Genomic DNA, 27,214 nt, shown 5'->3' on the forward strand with positions numbered 1-27,214 from the left:
CCATCACTATAATCAGTTTTAAAACATTTTCATCATCTAAAGGGAAACTCCATGACTATTAGTAAACATTCCCCATTTCTCTTCCACCACTACGTATCCTACCCCATCCCATCAACTAGCCTCAGAAAATGATGTATATACTTTGTGTTCATGCTGTTCTACTCTAGACACCTTTTGTTTCTCCTATCTAACTGTAATTACATTCCTGTGTTAGTCATGGCTTTAAAAAGGTACAGAACCACTAGAATATATGTATAATTATACAAATAAATGCATTGGATTGTTTTACACAGTCAGAGTCTGGACAATCCCACAGTGGCTGTTTGCAACCTGAATTTCAGGAGAAACCAGTAGTTGCTTAATCCAAAATCTGTAAGTCCTAGAATAAGAGGAGACGATAAAGCATCCCTGGACAGTCATGGTACGAGTCCAAGTTCAAAGGATAAAGAAACTGGGATCTCTTGTCCAATTACCATGTCAGCAGCAAAAGCCACATCCACCGAAGCAGAATGGAGCTTGTGTGTAAACTTCCCTCTCTACCAGTTCTCATTCTATCAAGGCCCTCAGACTACTGGATGATGCCACTCATATTTCGGAGGCATTTTCCCTCTCAGTTTGCTGACTTACATGCCAATCATCTCTGGAAATGCCTTCACAGACACAACCTGAAGTGTACTTTACCACCTTTCTGGGCATATTTCAATCCAGGCAAACTGACAACTGATAGAACAATAATGTCACCATTTTGTGAATCAGTCAAAATGACAGCCCAGCCCCTTAACAGAAATTCCCATGCTCTAAGACAGCCCCACTCCATCAGAGACTCCCGCGCATGAGCTAACTTCCTTATCCTCCCCTTTCTGTAAAAGCCACTGCTCACCCAGATTGGGGGCTGCGCCATCTTTCCCAGGCCAGCCTGGCAGTTTGGAACTGCCATTAAACTTTATTCTATGGACATGAGACTTTTCTTGTGAGCTTTCTTTGTGAGCGGTGTTTTTCCTAAGAATAACCAAGGCAAACTACCACAATATCATTTAACTAATATTTGTATTTCCCCCACCTTTCCACCTCTGATAAACATTATTCTATTGTCTACTACAATGAGATCATCTTAGTTAGATCCCAAATATGAGGGGGAACATGTGCTGGCTTATTGGCTTATTTCACTGAATATAATGACCTCCTGCTCCACCCATGTGAAAAATGACAGGATTTGGTTGTTATTTTAAGCTGAATAGTATTTCACAGTACATTTTCCTAAATCATTAATAAACTGAGAGAAATTTAGGTTCATTCCATGTCTTGACTATCATAAGTGCTTCTTCAATGAACATGGATGTAAGAGTCTCTCTTCAATATGAACAGGTATACTAAGCAGTGAGATTGTTGGGTCACATGGGAGTTTTATATTTAATACCTTGAAGAACCTCCATACTGGTTTCCAAAATGGTTATATTACTGTACTTTTTCAAAAGACTGTGAGTGTTCCCTTGTTCCACATCCTTACTAACACTCACATTTTATCATTTTGCTTATATGAGTTCTAAGTGGGATTATCCCACTGTGCTTTGATTTGCATTTCCCTGATGGATAGTGATGGTGAGTAGTTTTTTTATACACCTGTTAGCCATTTGTATGTCTTCTTTTAAACAGTGTCTATTGAAGTCTTTTACTATTTCATAATAGAGTTAATAGTTTTCTTGCTATAAAGCTATTTGAATTACATATAAACTTTGCATATTAATCCCTTGTTAGATGTATAGTTTGTGAATACTTTTTATCAATTCTATAGGTTTTTTCATTCTGATTCTTTTCTGTCAAAGTTTTTAATTTAAAATGCCAGGATTTATTTAGTTTTGGTACTGTTGCCCATGTTTCTGAGTTCTTATCTAAAAAAATCCTATCCTTGTCCCGTCCAATGCATGAAGTGTATCCACTGAATTTTTTGTTCCTAGTAGCTTCAGGTGTTACATATATGTCGTGGACTTCACTGTAAATTCTCTTAGAAGCAATAATTGTCAGTTTCCTTCAATTCCATCTTGCAAAAAAAAATGCGTATGTAATTTTCAACTTGCACTTTTGAAATTCTTTTTAAAAATATATACGTAGAACATATATATATATTGAAAACAGTGTATCAGTGTGTGTATATATAGAGATTTACATGCACACACACACGTACATATTTTTATGAAACTGCATTTCTCCTGGGGGCTGAGACTATAGCTTGTACAACATGTTACAAATCACTATAACAAGCATAATGGCATATATATTAAATATTATTATAAAATTTATATAATAAATATAAATATTATGTACAATTATTTTATATAATAATATATTATGTGTATGACTAGCTTCTTAATAAACAAGTAAATAAATTAGTGAAGGTTGATATATGTCTTAATTAATTTTTTAAAAGATAAATTTCCACTTAAAATATAGGTTAATATTATTTAGTGAGAATGGTATTTTAATTCAATACAAATATTTTCCTTGAAATTCTTAAATGCTGTCTTTTTGGATCTAGATTTATGCTGACTGTCTCTTTATTATTACAAGACATCCCAAGTTCCTTGAGTATGGCTTAGAATATTTTATTACCTGAAAAATATTTCCAGACAAAAGGAGATTAAGAAACAAAATGTGTTTTACACTGGAATGAATATTTTACATTTCTGAGGGTTTTTTTAAATAATATTGTTATGATTATCATAATCATCATAACCATCATTTACTACTCATCTAAAATGAGATAAAGTTAACTATTAAATACTTCTCCAATTTCTTTAATAATGTAATGAAAAATATTAATATTAAATTTAATTCCATTAAAGCATATCTTTGGAAGATTGCTACTATTCATGATTATATATCATTAGTCTGCAAACTTAAGAGTCATTATTTTTTATACTTCATTAATCTTAAATATCATTGTACTCATATTTCATTCATCACGGAGTAAAATTTTCAGCAAACTGAAGAGTAAGTTGCTAAAAAGTATTTGTTAGCATTTTTTCATAAATTTCTTAAACGTCATTTTTCCCCAAATTTAATGCAGACTCCCTAACTTATGCAACACCTTGAAAGAAAATAATATATGGAATAAAAATTCATGAATCAAAGCCATTTTAAAGCTCATGATAATAATTTCAAAAATTCTTCATAGTACCATTGCAACCTAGGATTTCTAAAATTACTGTCATATAATTGCTGATATTTTCAAATTCTTGAAAGAAGAATGACCCAAACAATGTATGCACATGTGAACAAATGAATAAAGAATTGAAAGAAAATGCAACTGGAAAGCAAATAACACACAGTAAGAAAATATCTGCAACATATTGACAAAGAATTATTGAACCAATGGGTGAAGAAATTTCATTTAGAAAATTTTAAATGACCCATCAAAAGATAAGAACCAGTAATTCACAGTAAAATTCAAATGTTCAACCTTCGAAAATTTCTTGAGTTCACTACCAAAAGAATATAAACTGAAATAATATTTAGATATTATTTATATAGCTTAGTGGTTTTAAATATTAGCAATATTTAGTATTCTAGAGTATAAAGAAATAGTATTGTTACAAGCTGGAAAGGAAAATTCAGTGTCTTCGAGTGCAGTGTGGTCATAACTAGCAAAATCTTCCAAGTCAGTAATTTCAAATCAAGTGTAAGCCACTGGAATATTCTCGCATCATTTCCTGTTGCTTTGAATTAGAATATTCACACCAGAATTATGTGATATGTTTAAAAAATAAGAAAAAAGATCAATGAGAGTATTTAAATAAATATGGTTCAGTATCATAGTTTTATATCTATCTTATTAAATATGTCCAAAATAATTTGTTAAATTCAAAACCTAAAGTTTATAATTCCGTTTGTATTACAACACATTTTATTTATTTGGATATGTAATAACTGTTGTTCATTTATTTAAAAATTCTGAAAAGATACCTCTAGCTAGTTGTATTTATTAGAGTTAACTGGGACAGCTAGCCAAAAATGAAAATCCTATATAACACACAGCAATATAGAATTAGAATGACTAAATTAATGTTATAATATTTAGGCTTAAAAGTTATTTAAAATTTATTTTTCTTCATTTTGACAGTGCCACAGATTGATCTCTCAGGGTCTTACACATGCTAAGCAATCAATCTATCATGGAGAAACACCCTCAAATGTAAATCTTATTTTTTTTAAATAATTAAAATTTTAAGGGATGTAAAAATGTGTGTAATACATAATATATGCAATTGAAGTTCTAGAGGTCATTCATTACTTCTGATATTACAGCAAATGTATTTTATTTTTAATAATTTTTAAATAACTACTCAAGAAAAGGCTGTTCAGATAAAATGGCAATGTATAATTGATATTTATTTCCTTTTGCAAAAAATGAATATATAAAATAGGATTCTTGAATTAAAATTAGAAACATAGGACTTGATGCTAATACAATGTAAGGAAATAATAAGCATATAATTTTTTTTTGCAGTGCTGGGTTTGAACTCAGGAACTCATGCTTGTAAGACAGGTGATCTACCACTGAGTCACTCTACCAGCCCTAAGTACTTAATTTTAGTGTATGGTTTTTAGCCTCATTTAGAGAGATATATTTTAAACTGCTAACATTATAAGAATTTCCTGTTCAATTTTCTGAGAAGATGGCTATGAGAATCATAATAAGATCACTTAGGCATATTTTATTCTTAAGTAATCTTAAGTGTCCCTGTACAACTCCTCAGCATAGTTGCCCAGTGGGCAGTGCCATCACAACCCAGAGTAAGTGCTCAATGCATACTGGCTTCATGAATGATGGTGGGTTTTGTTCCATTGGTTTGAGATGCACAACAATCAGCTAACCATCTGTCCCCTTGATTGCTTATTGGACTTAAAATAATATGCTGTGATAGAAGCAATTATAATTTTAGAAGTAAATGTTTTTCATTGGCTCCTAAATCTACAAAAATATATCTTTCTGCTTTCTAAGCATTCTGGGAAAAAAAACACATAGAATCAACACCATCAGCAAAGAATTGTCTTTTTCCTTTGTACACTTGGAATTCAGGTTTCAAAATAGCAGTAGGCTAATGAAAGCTGTAAAGGACATTTTGATAATAGGAAAGAAAAAACAGATCTGTGTTAGCACTATTGTTTTGTTCTTTGGTGCTTTTAAAATTTACTGACTCAGGCTGGTTGAAGATTCCACTTTCTCCTCATTACTAAAAATGTAAACTGCAAGTGACTGAGAAAAACTATGCTTCAGAGGAGACAGACTACTAAATATAAAAGTCCTTGAGAAATTTGTTATTGAAACAGTGAAAATAGAAATCACATAGAGAGGAAATAAAGTCTCACAAAAATATTTATTCCAACTGACCTCCCAAGGGATGTTCCTGGATTGTGGGTGACAAGTAGAATTACCTTAAGAAATTTTCTCATTCTGTGTCATTGCATAATCATCCCTGAAAACAGAAAATAGAATTTACTCTCTATTAGAAGGAAAAAACTAACCCTGTTACCTGAGAAAAGGCTCCAAAGTGAAAGAATGGGAAACATGTTCATGTATAAAATAATGTAGAATTTATGATCTGATCAAATATATTAGGTTGTAAAGAAAAAGTAACATTCAAAAGATATATTTCTGTGATGGTTTTCTCATTTCTAGGCAGATGCTTAAGTATTCACGTATAATTTCCATGTAAAGGTCTAGTTTTATGTTCACAAGTTATCTTGCATTTTTGTTTACACAGGACTCATTAATACCCGATAGTAAACAGATCTCCAAATGCCACTATTATCTGAAAATTTTCACTCATGGGCAGTTGGTAGAAAAATCTGCTAAAAGCATATATCTACTTAAAGGTTTAATCTTTCATTTAACATGAATTAAATATTAATATGCTGTATTTATTAGACAAGCTTAAACAATGAATAGTAAAAAGTAAATGCCTAACATTTCCCTTTAGTTTACTACTAATATGTTCCAAAATACTCCAAGGGATTCCAAGTTCATCTACAAAAAATATGTACTTACATAAAATGAACTCTTTATTACATTGAATTCAATACGATAATATGGTTTGTAAAAATAAAACTTCTATATAAGATAAAATAATTCCGTGAGTTTATTCCTTTAATATGGTTGTGTTCCAGTACTGGGCCCAAATATAGTTGTGTTCCGTTTCCAGGAAACATGGAGGGAGCATCCTTCTCAGGACTCTCAAGTCACATAGTTCAAGCTAGGAAGAATAGAAACATATGTGGTCCCTAAGAGAACAGGAACCCGCGTAATTGGTGTTAAGTTCTTCCTTTAGTTAATATACTTTTGCAGCATCTTCATGAATGTGAGACATTGATGTAAGAGGTGAGATGCTTTAGCTTAGTGGGTCATCTTTGGTAAACATAAGTAAGGATTTTTAAAATCCCAGAGGAATTTATTTCCCTTCTCCAGTCACTGTTGTAAGTTAAGTATAGTGAGGCTTAATAATAGGTAAGTGTGATAGCATACTATATTGAGTTCAGAAATTATTTCAACACTTGTTAATTTAGTAAACCAGTCAAAAATTCTGTTCTGGATTCTTCAGTTCTGAAGGAACTTTTATCACAAGACTAGAATTTCTCAAATGTTGTTCAGGTTTCAAGAAAATGGGTATTTTCTTGTGAATATTTTCAATATTAAAAATGATGCTTTTGCAAGACATTTTCAAAGACTATGTTATGGTTATTCTTTTGGTAGTAGGATGACTCTTTAAACTTCTCACTGTATCTAAATTTATGTTCTATGATATAATTAAAGGAGCATATCTTCACTAGAACAATAGTTTCCTCCAAAATCTGAGGACATGAAGGCAGCTGGAAAAATCCATTTAATCTGTCATCTCAAAATTTCATTAAACCTATGAAAACTGAGTCAGCCTGGTAATTTTAAGTGATAGTGTTCACTTATATTAATGGGAAAAAGAAAAGCTTTCTCTAATACAAAGTTTTACACATTGGTAACAAGGAAACTTTCTATAGCAATTAAGAAAAGTGATAACTTAATCTTCCATGTTAATAAGGTCTTATTAAATTAGCCTTTTGGTGAGATCATGTATACTTATTCATTATACCTTTGTGTTATCAAATAGCATAAGTATTTTAGCTCTATAATGATATGTTTATTTGTTACTTAACAAAGAAAAAGAATGCTTGTGTAAATTATCTTTAACTTAATATATTAAAGCACATATTCACAAGCTCCAACTATTGAGAGATGACAATTCTCAACATCTTGGAAAGGATATGACCAAATATACCTTAACAATATCATGCCAATTTGACACCAATTGACATTGCGTCAATTTGTGTTTTTGCTTAGTTTCCATCCATTAGTCATTATTTTGTAAATGTCTGTTGCTTTGTTTAATTTCCCTTTGCAATAGTTACTGTTGAACTGTTTTGTTGAAATTCTACTGAGAAAAAGTGAATGGCTGTTAACCATTTCATTTTCCACGTATTATAAATTTCCCCATTTCTCTATTAGTATCAGTATAAATGCTTTAAGAACTATATAGAATATATATTAAAATAGTTAAATCCATTCAAGGTATATTATCATTTTGTTGTTGTTATAAATACATATTATTGAATTCTATTTCCTTATTGATTACCACCAGTTTACAAAGTATACTTATTCATTTAGTTTATAACTTGTTACCTTGCATGCTTTTTTAAAATTTCTGTTGATTTTCAAGGTAAGTGCCTTACAAATATGATTTTTACTCATAATTTGAAAGATTTAATTTCATTTTATCCTTACTTCTAGCTAACTGAGTTTACTGATAGTTCTAAACATTATTACATAATAGAGATCATAGAAGGTATTATGTCTTCTTCTGAACGTAAAATTGTTTGGAATAGTTCCAGTTTTAATCATCACACTTGATGCCAGAGTTTAGATATTGGTGGTGTTAGTTGAAATTAAGTTTATTGTCAAATAACATTCATTTCTAACAATGGTTTTCATACATAAACTATATCATTTTATAGTCAGCATTACAAGACTGGAATGGAACCTTGACAAATTCATCAAAACCATATTTCTTTTCAGCTTTCTCTTGCCATACCTTGTATAGATCCCTTTTAAACATGACCCAACATAGTTTTTGAATATCTACTCATTATTGTAGAATTAATGGAAGAGTAAAGAATAGGAAAAATCATTCACACACCTCCTACGAAACCTTTCTGGACAATATATATATATCATTTATTATTATATGTCATTAGATGGAATTTAGTTATAGGATCACACTTTGCTTTTAGAGACTCTGGGAAATGTAGTCTTATTTCTGGATAGCTATGTACCCAGTTTGAAGTCAAGGAGCTTTATTACATAATCAAATTAGCATTTATTCTTTGCAGAAGAATATACTCATAGCTTCCCCAAATGAGACAAAATGATTAGGGCAAATACCAAATCTCATTTGATTATTAGTCATTTCAGAGTCCAAAATCTGAGCTAAGTGGTGGCACATTCTCCCAATATGCATAATATAAAAAATGAAGCAGAAATAAAATTATCTTCAGAAAACACTTTTTCTAAAGAAAATAATAAAATCCTATATTCTCCCTCATATACGAACTTTAGACCTAAAACAAATGAAGTGCTATTATGGGACATGGGTCACATGCTAAGGGGAGAAAACATACAGGAGGAATAGAGAAAGATAGGAAACCCAAAACTTGAAAGTGTTTGATGTGCCCCCCTCGAAAAAAAAGAAAATAATAGTAAATACCTGCTATTTGTCATTTATTGTGACTACCATACATTGCTCCTAAGGAATTATAGATTCCATCCTTGTCAGGGAAATGCATTCTTTGGTTTGTACAGTTTGAAACATTTGCCTATAAATCTCCTTGAAAAACTCCATCAGATGTACTCCAGGGAACCAAACTCAAGACCCAAGGAGTTCATGGCTTTTGAGAGCACAGCATGTTCTCTTGGGTCAACCAAGCCTCCTACCCATTTCCTACTGCTGCCTGTTTTGGTCTTTAATATCATTCTGAATTTGCAAAGGCTACCTTTTTGCCTCTTGACAAAATAATTGCCTCTAAACTATTGTAGGACTCTAATTCCCTCCAAAATATTATTGTCTAAATGCTTCCAGTTTTTTTCTCATATAACCAACATTTCCAAAGACCTTAACCGTACATGCATACTTGGTCTTTTATTGTAGACCTGCCTCTGTTAATCTGTTCACTTTCCTTTATCCCAAATCATTACTTCATTGAGGTCTGAATGGGAAAGCATTGGACATAATAGTCTGTGCTGGTGGACTCTTAGAGTTTGACACAGAAGTTTAATCTCCTGCTGAGGCTGCTTCGTTTTGAGGTAGAAAAGTAGTTGAATTTTCAACCCTGCAAATCTCCATATTTTGAAACTAGCTTTATTGAAAGCCACATGTTTCTTTCTGCTTAAATTGGCAACTCCAGCCAAACATCTCTCTCTCTCTCTTCCTTTCTCTCTTTCTCTTTCTTTCTTTCCCTTCCTCTCTCTCTCCAATCTCTCTTATTAAAGCTGATAAAAATTTCTAGGTATAATTTTCTGATTTTTCATTATAATTTTCCATAAAGTGTATCCAAATTTAATTTCAAAAGATAGTGCCAATGAAAGTTTAATTGATGTTTTTCAAGATGTAACAATATTCACTGGTTTTCAAAGGGACAATATCTGAATAATGTAGAATAAAAATTATACTAAAACAATTAAATATGCAAGGAGACTTGATTTGAATATTTCAATGGGTAGAAATTGAACTCAACCCCTCTGAGGAGGGAAAGAAAAGGGATAGGATGATTTTTAAAAGGTGGAATGTCCTAATGGAAAAGTATTAGCGAACAGTGGGTAGAGTTTGATCAATTTCTAATTGGCACTTATCAAAGTAAGGCTACTGCTCTTCCACATAATGACACCTAGGGTCCCTAAAGTTCTGGATTATTGCATTTCAAAGGAACTCCTCCCCCCATGTTCTAGAGAGAGACATTCCTGGGTTTTGGAAGATATACATCTCAAAGAGGCAGAGAATGAATTTACAACTGAAATTATTCTAAAGTAAATTCTCGAAAGTAAGGGAGGTTAGAAATGTATAGTTAGGAAGAAACTACCTAATATTAGTCAAGTTGAGAAAATATTAAGGCTATCATAGTCAACAGAAGGCCAACACCACATTTTTTAATTAGTTTATTCATGTTTTTGCAGTGCTGGTGATTAAACCAAAGGTCATGCACATGTGAGGCAGATGTTTTGCCACTGAGCTTCATCTTCAGTTCTTATTTTATTTTTCATTAACACGTATTAATTGCACTATTAGTACTATTAATAACATTAATAATCATTATTATTGTTATTGTGGCATTTGTATATATGCATATATTATGCTCTAATCAAAGCCAGCATTCCTTTATTTGCCCTCCCCACACCTCCAATCTCTAGTCATCACGCTTTCTCTCCTGCACAACCAAGTACACTTTTTAGTTCTTTTTTAAAATTTCCATGTATGAGAGAACATTGGATAATTGTCTTTCTATATTTGACATGTCCCTAAGCATAATGTCCTTCAGTTCTCTCCATTTTGCTGGAAATTGCAGGTTTTCATTCTTTATGACTGAATAATATATATTGTGATGTATTCTACATTTTTTTTTTGTCTACTTGATAGGTAGCAGTCCACCATGAGATGGGGATATGCAAAGGGAACCTAAAGTGGAGAATTCATCAAGGTCTCACGTCCTTGAGTGGGCATGTTAAGCAGCAGGTAAACATAAGGGAGATCATTGGAGGAAGTGATCACAGGATCGCTGAGAAAAAAACACTGTAATTGAACTTTCCAACTCACAGGTGACTAGCCTGTTCAAATCAAAGTTGCAACCAAGGTCATGGGATGTGGTCAGATGTGTGTGAGTTCCCCACCACCCACAAATTAGCAGAAGGCTTTATTTAAACCTGAGGTGTGTGGACAACAAACAGTGCCTGGAGTAATAGATTTTTAATTTTACACCCTTAAGCCACCCTAGGGTTCAGGTGGACAGGTACTCACATGGACATTATAATTCTGCAAACTATCCTAGCCTCAGGACACTGTAGCCAAGAAAATGTGTTGCATACCTGTGAGTAGTACCTCATGGACTGGTGCAAGGAGGATTTAATGTTCCAAGTCCCTAAACTTTAATAAAAACCTATGCCAGGGCAAAAATAATTACTGTCCGCACCCTACAGATGACCCACTTTCAGGCTATTGAAATATATTCTTTTCATGATAAACTTTGCCTTCACTGTCACTACATTTTTATGTCTTGCAAGAATTCTTGTATTTGGGACACGAATATCAAGACAGCTGCACTGGCCTTCTGCTAACATACTCCTTCCAGTAATGCTCCCACAGGTGATCCCATATTTTGGCTACTGTGACAGCCATTTTTAATTGGGTTATTTTGTTTTTGTGAATTATTTTAGTTCCTTATTGAATCCTTAATCCTTTGTCAGATGAGTAGTTGGCACATATTTTCCTCCATTCTGTAAGTTGTCTTTTCACTACTTGTTTCCTTTTTTGTACAGAAACTTTTTCACTTTGATGTTCTGTAATTCCTCTATTTTTTTGTTTGTTTGTTTTTTTCTTTTGTTTCTTTTGCTTTGTGTCTAGGTGTTTAGTTTTTGTGGAGACAATGCACAACTTTTAGTTATCAAGCTCTGTGTTACTTTTAGAATGAGTTTTTATTTCATAGTTTTATTCTTTAAGTCAAAATTAATGTTGGTTACAGATGCAAGATTTATCTCCTTTCTTAAAAAGTCAGAAGTCAGCAATCCATGCTGTTTCTTTTCTTTTTTTTTTATGGCATCATACATGATGCCTAGTGAAGCTCCAATTGCTTCTTCAAATTTCTGAAGCATACAGAAGAGAAGGAAACAGAGGATGTACTTGGCTTTAATAGTAATTTCCAAAAATTAAATAAGCTAATGCCACTGATATTCCATGTATCTACTTTGATCAAAAATAAAAGAAAGGTTTGCAAGGTGATTTTGTGGGCACAGCCTAATTTGGTGGTTCTGTTACTGAGAAAAGGAGCAAAATGGATTTTGGCTAACAACTTCTAAGGGGTGCCCAAACTGCTTTGGCTGAGAAGCATGGACTCCTTTACTTGGACCCACAAATTACACAAAAGCTGGAGAAAAGTGTGATATCTGTCTTTGCTCAGAATCATTCTCTCTGCAGTCACCTTACAACAACCTTTGATTCCAGCAATGACAAGGACAGAAACTCTCCCCCTCTCTTAGGATGAACTACCTGCTGGAATCCCTCCTGAAACCTCTCATTCTAGTGTTCCAAAGCATTGGGTTGACTGTAGTTCACAGTAACATGTACTTTATGAAGAATTAGATATTAAAAAGCTCAAAGGGGACAAAAAAGAAATAATAAGGAGATGGATGTGCTGGGTATCATGATTTGACCAGTGCACACTATCTACATGTCTGGAAAAATCTATCTATTTGTGGAAATACCACACAGTACCCTCTTAAACAGAGAATAATTGTTATATTTTAATAAAATAATACAAAGGTAAATATTCTTCAAGTATAAAACATATTCTTTGATTCATAGCATTTAATAAAAAAGCAAATAAAAGATCTTGTATTTTAGTTTATATTTGTTTGAAACAAATATAAATCAGTGTAAATTTATGTCACTAGTATTTTAAGGGATATAAATTCAAAACCAAACACTGGCAACTTTATATTATAATGTACTCTTCCATATAAAAGAATTATACTATGAATATGCGATAATATGAATACAAGAATTGATGAAGGATCGTAAAAATCAAGATAGCATATTTCACAATCACTCCCTAAGTCTTAAAATTTTTTCTGATACATCAGACATCAATCTATAAATAAGAACCAGTCAGAGTAAATGCTATTCCCTTATACATTGTATTAAATGCATGGTAATGCTGCCAATGATTGTTAAAATTTAGACTTTAAAATTTTTCTTTTTATTTATTTGTTTTTTTGGATTTGTCTATTAGTTTTGCTTTTTTGTAAAGGCATGGGCCATGCAACTGGACCACAACATTTTAGACAATTTAAAATACCTCAGGGATGTGCTTTAAAAGCTCTTAATAAACTACATGGTAGTTCTTTACAATTTTACTCCTGAGAAGCTCGTCTAAATGTTCAGCGTACTAAATATTTAAAATGTTGCTTCTCAATCACTAAGTGTCTTCATTAAAACATATTACTAAATTCTGTACATTTGGCTGTACTGATATATTTCAGCAAACTTGTATTTTAGTTTACATTTTCTTCTTAACCTTTACCAGTTCCATTGATATTCTTATTACATTTCTGTTTAAATTAGAAATTTTAATCTATATGTGGTTTCTTCCTTTCAAATAAGGCAATAGATTCTTTACACATAGATGCACTTCAAATAACCAATTAATTTAAGAACTCATTCTGGGAAATTGAGTGGAACCATTAAATTGTGTGGGAGGTTAATATTATGTCCATCCTGAGAAAATGTCAGAGTTGAGAACAACCTTTATTTTGGTCAGCAGCTCAGCACATAAATCCACGTTTTCTAATGAAAATCTACAGATGAAGGGCAAAGGAGTACTGCACTGAGATAAAAAGACAAAATTGACCATCACTGCTATTACCAAGACAGTAACACCTGCTGTGTAAGAGGACTGGAAGTGATGAATATAGTGAATAATTTTCTCATTCAAAATATTTATTTAATATATGTAGGCACTGCTTCACTTGGTAATTCAAAATTGTACACAAACAATATATATCAATAATATCAATAATATGCTATAAATACAATGCTCACATAATTCCAAAATTAAACAGATTTTAACATCCATTCTAGTTCACTCCTTTCTTAAGTAGCTGAAAACAACTTCCTGAACATCTATCTCATTGGTATTTTTGCAAAGGCAGAAAAAGAAGTTAAAATAATTTTTTTTCATTTGAATACAGTCTGTGTTGCTTAAATTTTCAAACTTACTCTCTAAGCCTCTGTTTTGCTATCATTACTATCCACTGAGATTTTAACACATATTTGTTTTTCTCTTTATTTCCTTAACTACTCACTTACTGGATTGCTCTCTATATTGTGAACTCTCATGAATGTTTGTTGAATTCTTAGTAAAGCAGCAAAAACAGTTGTAATAGCTGGATATTTTCAACAATTTTTTACTTCAATATTCTACTTTTATAAGGTACACATTATTGAACCTAACAGTAGAGAACCTATGGCTGTATATTATAGAAAAATGTTTTTAAAACCATTATAGAGGCTTTACTAATAATTGACATACAATTAAAGAAATGTTTCTTCCCTGGGCAGAAAGAAGTCTACAGTTGCTATTCTAATTCATAATTCTATCATGTATGGCCAAGTGCTTCTCCTTATAAACCTTATTTTTCAATATCTAATATGAATTTTTAGCAGTTATGAATGTTTTAATGAGCTCCTTATTTAATAACATAGGGAAAAATGATGTTTTAATGAAATTATAGCCAGTAAAGATGGCACTCTATTATGTCTATCAGGAATGATTAAGTATTACTCTCAATACTTAAAAGTAAAGAAAACAAAAATTTGTGAAAATGGATTGTCATGGCAAACTTGATCAAATTGTTAAACAAGAGAAGTAAGTGGAATTAATTGGACTATGCAAAGTACTCCAACAGTGAATATCTTTCTGTGTAAAAGAAATTCACCACCTAATGGTTAATCTGATGTAATTTAGTATATACTTTCACTTAACCACTTTGTGTTCATACTACATGGCATTCACCCTTACTTTTTTTGGCAAATGTGCTGGCTCGCCTGAGACATTAATCAGGCATCGAATTATTCTGAGAAGCTGCTACAATTTATAAAATAAACTAATATCTTTCTCAGCAGTCAGTATATTCTTTGGAAAAAAAATCTTTTCTTTTAATCATTAGCAAAATTTTAACTTTCCTTAGAAAATTTGACTTCAGAACATATGAACCATAAATATAGAAGGATTTTCTGGGAGAAGTATATGATATAGAAACGTCATAAAGGAAGCAAGAAAACACACAGAAAAATGGAAAACATTAGCTATGAAAACTATGCATCTTTGCACATGTGTGATGCTGTACAAGAGTCAATGTATACTCTTCGCATGAGTAGCTCACAGTATCATTTTATCTAACTTTTGTTTCTAGAAATTCAGCTATCCAAAGCATTCATTGGTAAGGATTTAGATCCAATATTTTTAATATAAGTTGAAAAACATAAAAGTAAATGAGCATATACAGATTTTACATGGACCCTTTAATTTATAAACTACTCTTTACAAAATAATGATATTAAACAATATTTTAATTTGTTGTGGTCTACATGATTAATTTTCTCAAGAATATGCATTAACATATTATACTTAATATTAAAATACATTAAAATTATCCAATAAACTTTTACTATATGTAGACTAAGAGCAACAGCAATAAAATGTTAATGATAAAATTAATGATAATGACATTTTCATATAATTAAAATACTATACTACGTTTAAATATGTTATAGCTTCATTGGTACAATGTGAGTTAAGAATCAGAAATATGCTAAATAATCCTAACAATAATATTCTCAATAACACAATGCAGTAACACTTCATGGATTTGTTCTACTTAAAAATCTGCTGTTCATAGCTCAGTTTCATACAGGCACAAAAAGAACTGCACATTTGGAAAAAATATGAACACAATATATTTTTCATTCATAAATTTCTAAAACATTGTGTCTGCCCCAAAATGGTCACTTTTGACAATGCTTTCACTATTTTTCTTTGATTTATTTAAGTGATTTATTGTGGGTTAATATCATTGGTTAATGGTTCTCTCTTGTTGGTCTGTATGCTGTCTGGGATTAAAATATGCTGTGTTCTATTCTTTTTCCTCCCCTGTGTATACTTTTTCAGTTCCATTGCACAGCCCTTTTCCTCTAACGGACATTCTAGGTCTCAGCCTTAGCCTTTCTGTTTTCCCCATGTCTCTCTTTCCCCAACAATCTACTTGTGCTTCTTCTTTAAGTGAAACCACTCAGGTCCTTCATGACTATTCTGCCTACACATTGACACATTCTCATTGCTTACCTGTCTTTGATCTCAAGAGTAATGAAAATACTAATGCTTACAGTAATTTTAAACCCAGTTGAGATTTCTATTAAAACATCTTAAACTCAACAATTTTGATAGGAAAATATTAGTGCCCTCTAACTTCCCCAAAAGTATTCTCTTCAGCTTTCCTTTCATCATTAAATGGCCAAACAAATAAACATAGCAGTCACCCCAAGTAATTCCATTTCATTGAGCTTTTATCCAAACTAACCGTAGCAGCATTCCTTTATCCACTTTCCAAAATAACTCTCTTTCCTCGGGCTGTGTGCCACCATCCTATTCTAAGAGTCTCTTTCCTCTTCCTCAAGCTTCTGTAATGGTTAGTTGTTTTCCCTGCTTCAAGTCTGATCCAGATCAGAAGAGAACGATCTATTCCAAAGTGATAGAATGAATGCTTAACCACCTGCCTAGGTGCTCACATCTGAGAAAAAATAGCACATCCTTCACAGTGGGCCTCTGTCCCCTTCCCCAGTCTTACCTGCTTTGGCATAGTCTAGTCTCCTTGCTTTTTCTCTTTCACAGTTTTTCAAGTTTTTCTTCACCTTAGTTTTTTTTACCTTGTCCAATAGCAGAAAATTTATGGACTAGCTGCTTTTCACGTTCTGATCTATTTCAAGCATCTGCTATTCCAAGACTCCTTCTCTACCACTCTGTTTATGGAAGTCCTTCTCTCAAACACTCTTACATCACTCCTATTTTATTTCATTTGAAACCCTTTCATCACTCATTAAAATCATGCATTTTTATTTACACTTCTCTATTGACCTTCTCCTCAACTGTCATCAGATGTAATATGCTTATCATTACATTTCCAGAGCATGGATTAATTGAACTAAACAGCACACTAACTTCTGAATTAAAAAAAAAATATTAACTGCTACATTGGGTTTAACAATAGAACTTTGAATTATTTAGTTGTACTGTTGGAGTAAAATATTTACTCAGAGAAAGTTGATTGCAGAATTGAATAAAACTGCCACAAGACAGCTTAGTAGGTCACAGCACATTATCAAGTTGTTGCCTTTTCAGTGTTTGAAACTAAATTCAGAATAATACACAGAAAGCTTATTTATGTTTTTCAAAACTTTATATAGAAGCCAAAAAAGATATTTTAAATCAATAATGGGAAAAAAAACCTATAAGTTTCGAGAATTTGAAACAGGATAAAAACATTAGTACTTTAGGGTCATCATATTTTACCATAGACTTCCTCCTTCCCTCTGACTCCAGGTTGCCTTTCCTGCCATCTACATTAGGTGATTACAACTGTACCCACTCAGGAAGTTTGTGGTGTCATTTGTTTCTGGGTGCACATCTCTGAAGGGCTCTGCTTTTAGTTGCAGACTTCTGCTGAAGGTGGCAAAATTCCAAGTTTTTTGTGAATTCGACTTAACATGGAAATTGCTGTTCTTGATTTCTATATCCTGTGAACCCACATTTCTTTCCCAAATATGGAAAAATTATTTTCAAACATGATTCCTCATTGTACTATAACCAGATCTCTCCTGTAAAAACTAAAAGCATGGTCTCTTATTTCATCCAGATATGCTGGAAAAGGAAACAAACTGTGCTCTTTTATGAAGAGTTTTCAATGACAGGGAAAAAGTGTTTATATCTGAAGTTAAGTATGAATATGGTTTATATAATATTAGCAATGTCTAAGTCAGCATCTCATTCAATTGAAATCTTGTTTAACTACATTAATAAGCTAACTAATTTGTATTTATTTATTACAATGGATTTTTTAATTACTCTTCAAAAGATGATTCTTGTATAAGACAGATATGAGAAAAAAGCCTTTATTTTAAGCCTTCGCAGACATATATCTGGTCAACTTCTCAAGTGTGTGGCTTACCTATTTCTTCTTTTTTGGCAGTGTTGGGGATTGATTTAGGGTCTTACACATGCCTTACATTCTACCATGGAGAAATACCCTCAACCCTACATCTCACTTTTTAAATACTCAATCAAAATTAGGAAGGAAAGTAGAAATAAGTGTAATATGTAATTGGAGTTCCATGACCAGGTATGAAAGATACCTTTCTGTGTAGGTTAAAAGTATGTGTTGTTCAACTTGTATCCCTAAGCTGTGAAGATTGTCACATAGGAGGTCCAGATATTAGACCACAGTGTTAAAATGTCAAGAAGTGTTCTTGTGGGGAAATAGGAGAAAAAAAGCAAAAGAGAACATGGAAATTAAAGCCTTGAGAATCAAAAATAAATCAGGAAAAATAAGAACATACAACAATATGTCGATATAATATTAAATGTTATTAAATTTGTAAATTTGAAATTTTTTATTCATGTAATGAATTTTTGTGATTCACTATTTTTAGTAAAAGACAAAACATTTATAGGAGTTAAAGAGAAACCAGAGTATGTGATTTACTATTTTAAAATCTGAACAAGATAATTGAAAAATTAACACATGGAAATATGAGCTCTTTAGAAATTGTAATGGCTTCATCATGTTACATGAATAGCTAGCATTTTAATCACTCTATTATCAGTGATGATATATCTAACTTGCATACTTCCTGTGCTTTGAAACATTCTCCTCCACACAAAATACTGAAAAACTACTACAGTTATTCTTAAATTTAAATTAAAAATGACCATAAGCAATAGTTGGGAGGGTTGAAATGTAGCCCAAGTTTAATTTGAATCTATGTTTATTATACAACTTTTAAACATTTTATATTTTTATCCCTAACTGAAAAACTGCTCAGCACTAAGTTGTTACTCAGAAAGTATCTAGAGATGAGCTGGAGTTATTGTAAGCTGCTGCTGTACATGGAAACCTGTATCTCAGTGAGCTAGTTCAATCACATCAGGAAGTGATATATACCTATTTAAAATTAAAACTTCTGTTTTGCGATTTTGCTAATTTCAACCAGTGGCTTTAAAACTGCCTGCATTTTTTTTCATCAAATGATGTAAGGGATCTGGAAAGGCTTCTACTACTTGTACCCTCATTCCACTTGCTACAACTAAGCCCATGGTGATCTCTAGCTGAAATGTCTGCTGGGGAATGAGGTAGCTGTGTGCCCAGGGAGAAGACAGAATATTGATGATGAAAGAGTGTCTCCTTCTGGTAATGAAAATATCCATTTATTTTTTATCCCACAGATAGAAAATATTCAACGTCTCTTAAAAGGGGGGCAAAGCTAAGTCACTTATAATCACCAAATCTACCAAAATTGTTGAGCAAAATATTGCCTCATCTTACTAGCTAGATAAACTTTCTTTTTTCATAGTCAAATTTTACAGGCCACCATTAGAAAATATCTATAAAATGCTTTTTAAAAAAAATATGGCATTGAGATTAATATATCTATTAATAGATATATTAATAGATATTAATATATCTATTCATTGTTGATGAAGAAATTATATTTGATTCAAATATGTTTAATATTTAGTCTACACTGATTTATTATAACTACATGGAGAATCTGAATGTTAATCTAAGATCTAGTTTATAATGAATGTGCAGTTTAATTCTATGAAGTAAGTTAGTAATGGGAGATTATAATTTACCTTTATTATTTAAAAAAAACAGTGAGATAAACATGGAAGGAAGTGGTTTCTCCAAATTATCATACTTTGTTCTGTAGAAAAACTACAGTACATGTAGAAGTCAATGTTGTTTAGACACAAAAAAATTTATGACATTTTTTCAAAGCATATGTAATATCCCCTTTTTCCCTAAAAACATTAGAACAGGGAACACAAGAGAAATAAGGAGCACTGGAAGCATGAATCAAGTGGTAGAGCATTTGTCTAGCAAGAGCAAGGCCCTATGTTTAAACCCCACGAATGAAAAAAGAAATAGCGGATAGGCTAAAAAACATTATTGCATCAATTTTAGGGATTTTGAAAATGTGATTCTTTTAAGAGAAAGAAAACAACAACAAAATAAACATTAGAATTTTTTTTCCCCTGCTTTTCTTGACTTGTGTTTCTCTTGGGATAGTCCATAGTCCATATTTTTAAGTGGCATGTTTTTCTACTATTTCAATGGAATATTGAAGTTATTTTTAAAAATCTCATGATACTTTGCTTATTTCACCCTAGCACCTAGAAAAAAATTTTTTTTGTGGTACTGGAGTTTGAACTCAGGGCCTACAACTTGAGCCTTTCCACAAGCCCTTTTTTGTGATGGGTTTTTTTTTTTTTTTTTTTTTTTTTTTTTGAGACAGCATCTCTTGAGCTATTTGCCTGGGCTGACTTTGAACCATGGTCCTCGTGATCTCTTGCTCATTAGTAGATAGGATTATAGGCTTGAGCCACTGCACTGAGCTCACCTATAAGAGTTTAAATAACAACATTATTATATTTTTCACCCTCTAAAACCCATTTCTAATAGATTGAATACTCCATGAAATGTGATACAAATATGTTAAATGCATTCCTGCTTATCTCTACCTTAAATAAAATGGGCTTTCTTCAAATAAAGCTTGTTTATTCACCCATGCCAACATATGCAGAATAAGATACACAAGACAATAATGTCACTTTAGTAACATTCACTTGTAAGAGTCATTTACATAGTTTGCTTTAAATGAAATTATTCACTTTTTCCTATTGAATTCTAAAGGAACATTTAAATTCTTTAGGGGTTTTACATGGTATAATTATGAAAGACTATTTTTCTTTAGGCTTAAAAATAGTATATTTAACTTTTACCTTAATGAAGCTGCAATGAATTATTTGTCAGACAGAAAAGCATAATTGAAATAGATTTAGAGATTTGATCTATTTTTGTAAAGCATATCTGACAAAAGAGTCACCTGACCCAGGTAACAGAGAAAAATTTTAATGCTTTAAACATAAAGATTTATGTTCAAATCTTTCTGTGAGACTTAGACATAGTCCCTTGAGATTTGTAGATTCTTAAAATACATATTTCTCTAATGCCTACTATAGTTACACACTTCATCTGTCAACAAAGAATACTTACCTAAAAATATTCCACTCAAGATCCTAAAATAGCAGCACAGAGAGACACATTTTTTAAAAATTATATTCTCACGAGATCCATGACAGAAAAAGGAAGCAGCCATACAAAAGGGAGAGAAGAATGTAAAAAGAAGCCCTGTGGTTGTGACTTCAAGTTTGAATGGGTTTTGCTTTGAGTCGAGGTGAAAAGTCATAATAAGGAGAGAGATAGTGTTAAGAAAAGTGGTAAGAAACAGCAATAAAGACAGACAAAATAAATGCTGTGTATTAGGTATACTGGTGGGCATGGAAGTGTGCTGACTCCAAGTCTAGTGCATGAGAGAGATTCATTGATTATTAAGCAGGTGCACTATAGTCCTCTCTTCTCTGGGCCTCCAGTGTACAAAGGTTCATTCTGGCTGGATTCTTCCATTCATTTGAGTTTTAGAATATGATTATTACTCTCACTCCCTCACATGTAACTCAGTGTCTTCCAAATTGAATCTTATTATTCTATTTTCTCTCGTATTTGACTACTATAAGAATTAAGCATGCTGTAATATTTTAATGTACACATATTCTCTTTTCTTCCCCAAATTTTAGTAGATTTTAACTGACTATACTTAATTTTTATTGCTACCACAAATGTTAAATACATCCAGTAGTCTAATAAAGCCTTATGAACTTTAATAATTTAGACCATTTTGCCAGCCTTTCTTATTTCTTCCCATTAAAAAAGAAGTAGTAGAAAAAGTTGGCTCTTCACCTTCTTAGGAATTGTTTTGTTTTATTGTTATTTCAAAGTACTATAAATATAGCAGCTTCACAGAGTTATTACCTCACTGTTCCAGATGTCAAAAGTCTGATCTCTCAGAACAAAAATTGTGGTGTTGGGTCAACCGCATCTGTACTAGAAGCTCTAGGGGAGACAATCCATTCCTTCATTTCCCAGCTTCTGGAGGGTGCTTCTATTCTTAGGCTCATGGACCTTTTCCAACACTTACGAAGCCAGCAAAGGTGAATCAAATTGCCTTACTTTTACCCAACTGCCACATCTCCTTCTGTTAATCTTCTGCCTCACTCTTCTATTTTTAAGGACATTTATGATTATACTGACACCACTCCTCAAAGAAAATGACCAAGCCATTATCTTATGATGAGGTGACTAGAAACCTTAATGCCTTCTGCAGCCTTGATTTCCATCTGAAAACCTTGATTACACTTTGCCGTGTTACCTAATGTATCCATAGATGCTGGGGACTAACACATGGGACTACCCATCATAAGTAATTTTTGTGCATTTTAAAATTCTGAATGAATACCAATTGACATTTCACTACTATATTTTTTTTCCTAGAGGCCTTCTAAACATAGGCAATATGATCAAAGTTTAAAAAACAAAATAGTAAATAAATCCTCCAAACTCCCTGTATTTCATCTGATTTTTGCTTTCTAGCCATTTTTCCTTTCCCAAAAGAATGTACATAGTATTAATTTTTAGTAAGGGAATCCATAATTTACCTCTAATAGAGACATTACTGTTCATTTATCTTTTATTTCTGTTGGTTTAACTCTGATAGTAAAGACTCTGAAATTTTCAAAGCATATTTGCAGACTTACTTTGCCTCATTATACTAATTCCAGGATGTTCAAAATGATTATCAGTGTCTTCGTCTTGTATGAAGAAATTCATTTAGGTGAGCCATCTTTGTTCTTCACCTTGTGTTGCACCATGGGTACATGTACAGAAGAAAAACATAGGCTATAATTGTAGTCAGAACCTGGAAAAAAAATCTTCATTAGGAGGAGAAAAGCCACCCCAAAACTAAAGAATATACTCAGAAACAAAGAAAATGATCCCAGAAAGATGGTTCCTGAGGCTAGAAATCAGATCATATAAAATGGTACATATGAATGCAAATGAGAAAAGATGAAATTTGTAGTATATAATGTGATGAATTAGAGAGACTCAGAATTAAAATATTTCATAGTAATAACAGATAAATTGGGTAGTAGGTGATTGGAATTAAGGTGTTTAAGGTATCTTGAAATTGGGGAACTGAAAATATATTATAATGAATTCAATCTTCTCCAAATGTTCTAAATATTTATGTAATAAAATGACAATTCTAGTTATATATTCTGAAAAAGTTAAAAGAATTGTAAAATTTAAAGGGAAGTGACATGAATAAATATCACAGACTAGCTGAATAAATAAGAGCAAAATAATTCCAACTGCCAAGCTAATTTCAAAGGCAGTTTGAGGAGAAATTCCCAGAGGATTTAAATGTCTTCTGAAGAATTTCTTAAAATAAAAACCCTGCCTGACTTGTGGACATATTAGAGAGCTATTTTCCCTGAGCACCTTTGGCATAATAATACAAAATATAGACCAAGGTAATGCAACAGAAAGCTGAGAAGCCTACCAATGCTCACATAGGTACTTGAAATATGACTGAAGTGATACGGAGGATTTCTTGGAGTTAGTGAAGAAATTATTCAATTAATGAAATTCAAACTACTGGCTTTCTGCACAGATAAATGATGGAACTTGATTCTTATCAGAAATATGATACCTATATATAAACAAATCAACTATAGAAAAATAAAGACATAAAATAAGCAACACTAAAACTTTAAAAAGACAAAAATAAAGAACATTTATATTTTCTTGTGTAAGTATGAAATTTCTATTAAGACAGCAAGAAACAATAATCACAATAGTTACTGAGAAATTTAACATAAAAATATGATAGTCTTATGTTCATAAATTACCATAATAAAATTAAGAAATTATAAGGCAAATATTATCAGAAAGCATTAGTAACAAATGTAGTTACTCTGTGGAGTGCTATACACTAGGAAAATCAATGAACTATACCTGCAAGCAACAGCATAGTGCAATTCTTAAAATCATAATTAAGGAACTAAAGAGATAAATCTGAGGAGACTACACAGTGAAGCAGTGGTTATAGATTAAAACAAGTAAAGGAAATAAAGCCAGATGCATTGAGGAAGGCATGCACAGATTTGATAAAGCTCACAAACTAAAAAGAATTTTAAAATTCAGAATATTTACCTCTGCAATGAGATAAGAGGATTATTAAAAGATAACTTATAATTGTGTTTGAGAGTTTGGTAAAGTTCTTGTACTATTATTTATTCTTTATCATTGTGCATTACTTAAAATATTATTCTATTGGAGTAAAATATTTAATTAAAATAGAGGAAATAAGACTGGAGGAATTATAGAATCAAGAAATAAATATATTTTATTTTATACTTAAAATGTCTAAACAAACATCTCAGGATTGTTTTGGTTTGAAATCTGTACAGTTTATAGTGAGAGATGGAATGCAAAATCAAGTTCTAGCCTTTAAACTTAAAAAACTAAAATATATCATTCGGGAACATAACTGATGTTTACTATATGGAGATGTCCACTCTTACTTTGTTAATGCATTTTCTTTGCTGTCTCATTTTTTCTGTAATACATTATTTTAATAAAATCAGTGAATATTGTCAAAGTTTGAAACCACTTAGGGAATTATGTGTGACATTTCCTAAGCTTACTCAGTGAAATCTCACTCCACATTTTTACTTTACAGTTCATATATGATGATTTCATTATGTGAACCTTTGCTATCTCATTCTAGTACTAATTCAGCCTTCTGTGACTCATGGTGCTGTATTTCCTCTGTATTTGGCTATTTTTGATGCTGGTTTCATTCTTTTATATTTGGGAATAAGACCTGGTTTGATGATGATTTTTATTTGTAATCACTTGTGTCATGGTTATATGGCTTTCCCAGACCAAGGAAGTACTTATTACACTCTCAGTTTTTTCTTAGACCAAATGATGTAAATTTCAGCTGCATCTAGTTGTTGTTTGTAATTTCTCAAGGGATTGCTTGGGGTTTTTTTGCCCCTCCCCACTGAGCCAGATTAATTTTAGGCAATTTTCTTAATTTTACCTCCTTAGGAGAAGGTTTAATTCTAGTTCACTCAGAAAAGGTACGGTTTTGGGCAGGCTCTTATTAGACTCTCACTTTGCATGACATGCCTAGGCTGTTCTCCTATCCTTTGCTTACCAGGTGACAGGTGACACACAAACTGAAGCCACTAGGATTTTGAAGCTCTGAAGAGAGTCAATCTGAATATTTGCTTATCTCTCAGGATTAGCAGTTTCATTTTGCTTTTAGTTTCTGAGAACACCTTAGTTATTGCTGGTTTATCTATGTGTGCATAATTTAATCCAGCATGTTTAGTTATTTGATTGTAAGATTAGTACATCAGATATCTAGTTTCACTATTGCTTGAAATAGAAGTGTTGTGACAACTTGGATTGGTGTTATCAAATTTATGCATCACTATAAACTTTTCAAAGTAATTTTCTTTTTTTCTCCTTTGGCATACATAGTCATTTTTTAATAATCCCTTCAGTGAAAGAACACAGGTGTTATATGTCTGTGAAGAAATTCCCTATTAATAACAACACAGGGACCAATGTGTGTACTAACAACAACAAATATTTGAATTTTATATGACTTAGGGAGAAAGGAATCACTAGAGCTATAATTGCTATCCTGAGATCCTTTGTTTTCAATTGATTTGGCTTAAATGACCAAAATGTCACTAATTTCTCCTCCTTTGGTTACTTAAATCATCTGTAACTATGACAGCCCATAATAATGGGCTGGTAAAAATATCAAACTAGTTGTGTATTTTAACAAAACTGAACAATCATGTTTAATGATTGAAATAATATATCAATACTAGTAGATAATCATTTTCTTTGAAGTGGAGGTGAAAGCATAACAAATGCCAAGATCTGCCATTATTCATTTCCTGAATGGAGAAAGAAAATAGCAAACAAATAGAAAAAAGTGATAAGCTAATTAAGCAACGAGTCAAATACTTGTAAATTTTAGTTGTCTGTCTGGTCTTACTCTGGGTTAGCTTTTGACACTACAAAGCCTAACACTATTCACAGCAACTTTCCATACATCCCACTCTGCCTAATTAATAAATCTTAAGGAGACATCAGCATTTTGATAATTAATTTACATGGGTCTAGCTTGAAACTTACATCCTGGAACTCCTAAGGATTGAGGAATTTCATTTTGTAATGTAGAATGTGTTGTAAGAATCATCGTCTGTCCCTCCAGCCCCACCCTCCTCTCTTTCCATTGGACTTTCCTGAGGATGTTGACATGCATGAAGTAGAACAATAAATGTTCTTGCTTTCTGGATTTCTTTTTTGTTGTTGAACTCAAGGCCTAGACCTTGAGCCACTCCACCAGGGCCCTTTTTTTGTGTTGATTTTTTTTGAGATAGGGACTCTTGAACTATTTGCCTATGCTGGCTTCAAACCACGATCCTCCTGATCTTTGCCTCCTGTGTAGATAAGATTACAGGCATGAGACACTGGTGCCCAGCCACTTTCTGGATTTGGAGTGAGTTCTATCAATGAGAGCTGTGCTGATGAGGGAGAGAGAAAGGAGTTGAGATCTGGAAATATATTTCCCTATATCACTGTCTGTAGGGAGGCATTAGCTAGAAGTTTCCTCTACAAAACCCACTTCTTCCTGGTTCCGAGCAGAAAAGAATAGGTGTAGTTTGTGAATTACTACTCCATGTGGTTTTTCTTTGCCATGGCTACACTGCGAATTTTTTCCCCGCATTATACTATTTAAAATTACGTGAGATGAGTTTTGTGTTTTACTGATGTTTAAGATACCTGTGCATAGTGAATATACAGGTTGGACTATATTGAGGTCCATGGATTTAAAGAAGTGAAAGCATGAACAATTTGCTTTCCTTCTTTCTCTTCCCTCCTTTTATCCCTCCCTTCCTTTTTCTTTTTCCTTCTTCAGTCACAAAGGTATGTGTGCTTGATATCTTGTTGATTATGTGGAGGAAGGGAGAAAAAAAAAGAAACATTTCACATTTAGAGTTTAATAATATTTCTTTTTGTGTCTATTTTATAATATGAGGAAAAATATATACAGAGATATACACATACAAACACATACAATTACATACATGCACTCACACACAG

This window comes from Castor canadensis, chromosome 1 (assembly GCF_047511655.1).
Source record: "Castor canadensis chromosome 1, mCasCan1.hap1v2, whole genome shotgun sequence".
Taxonomy (NCBI): domain Eukaryota; kingdom Metazoa; phylum Chordata; class Mammalia; order Rodentia; family Castoridae; genus Castor; species Castor canadensis.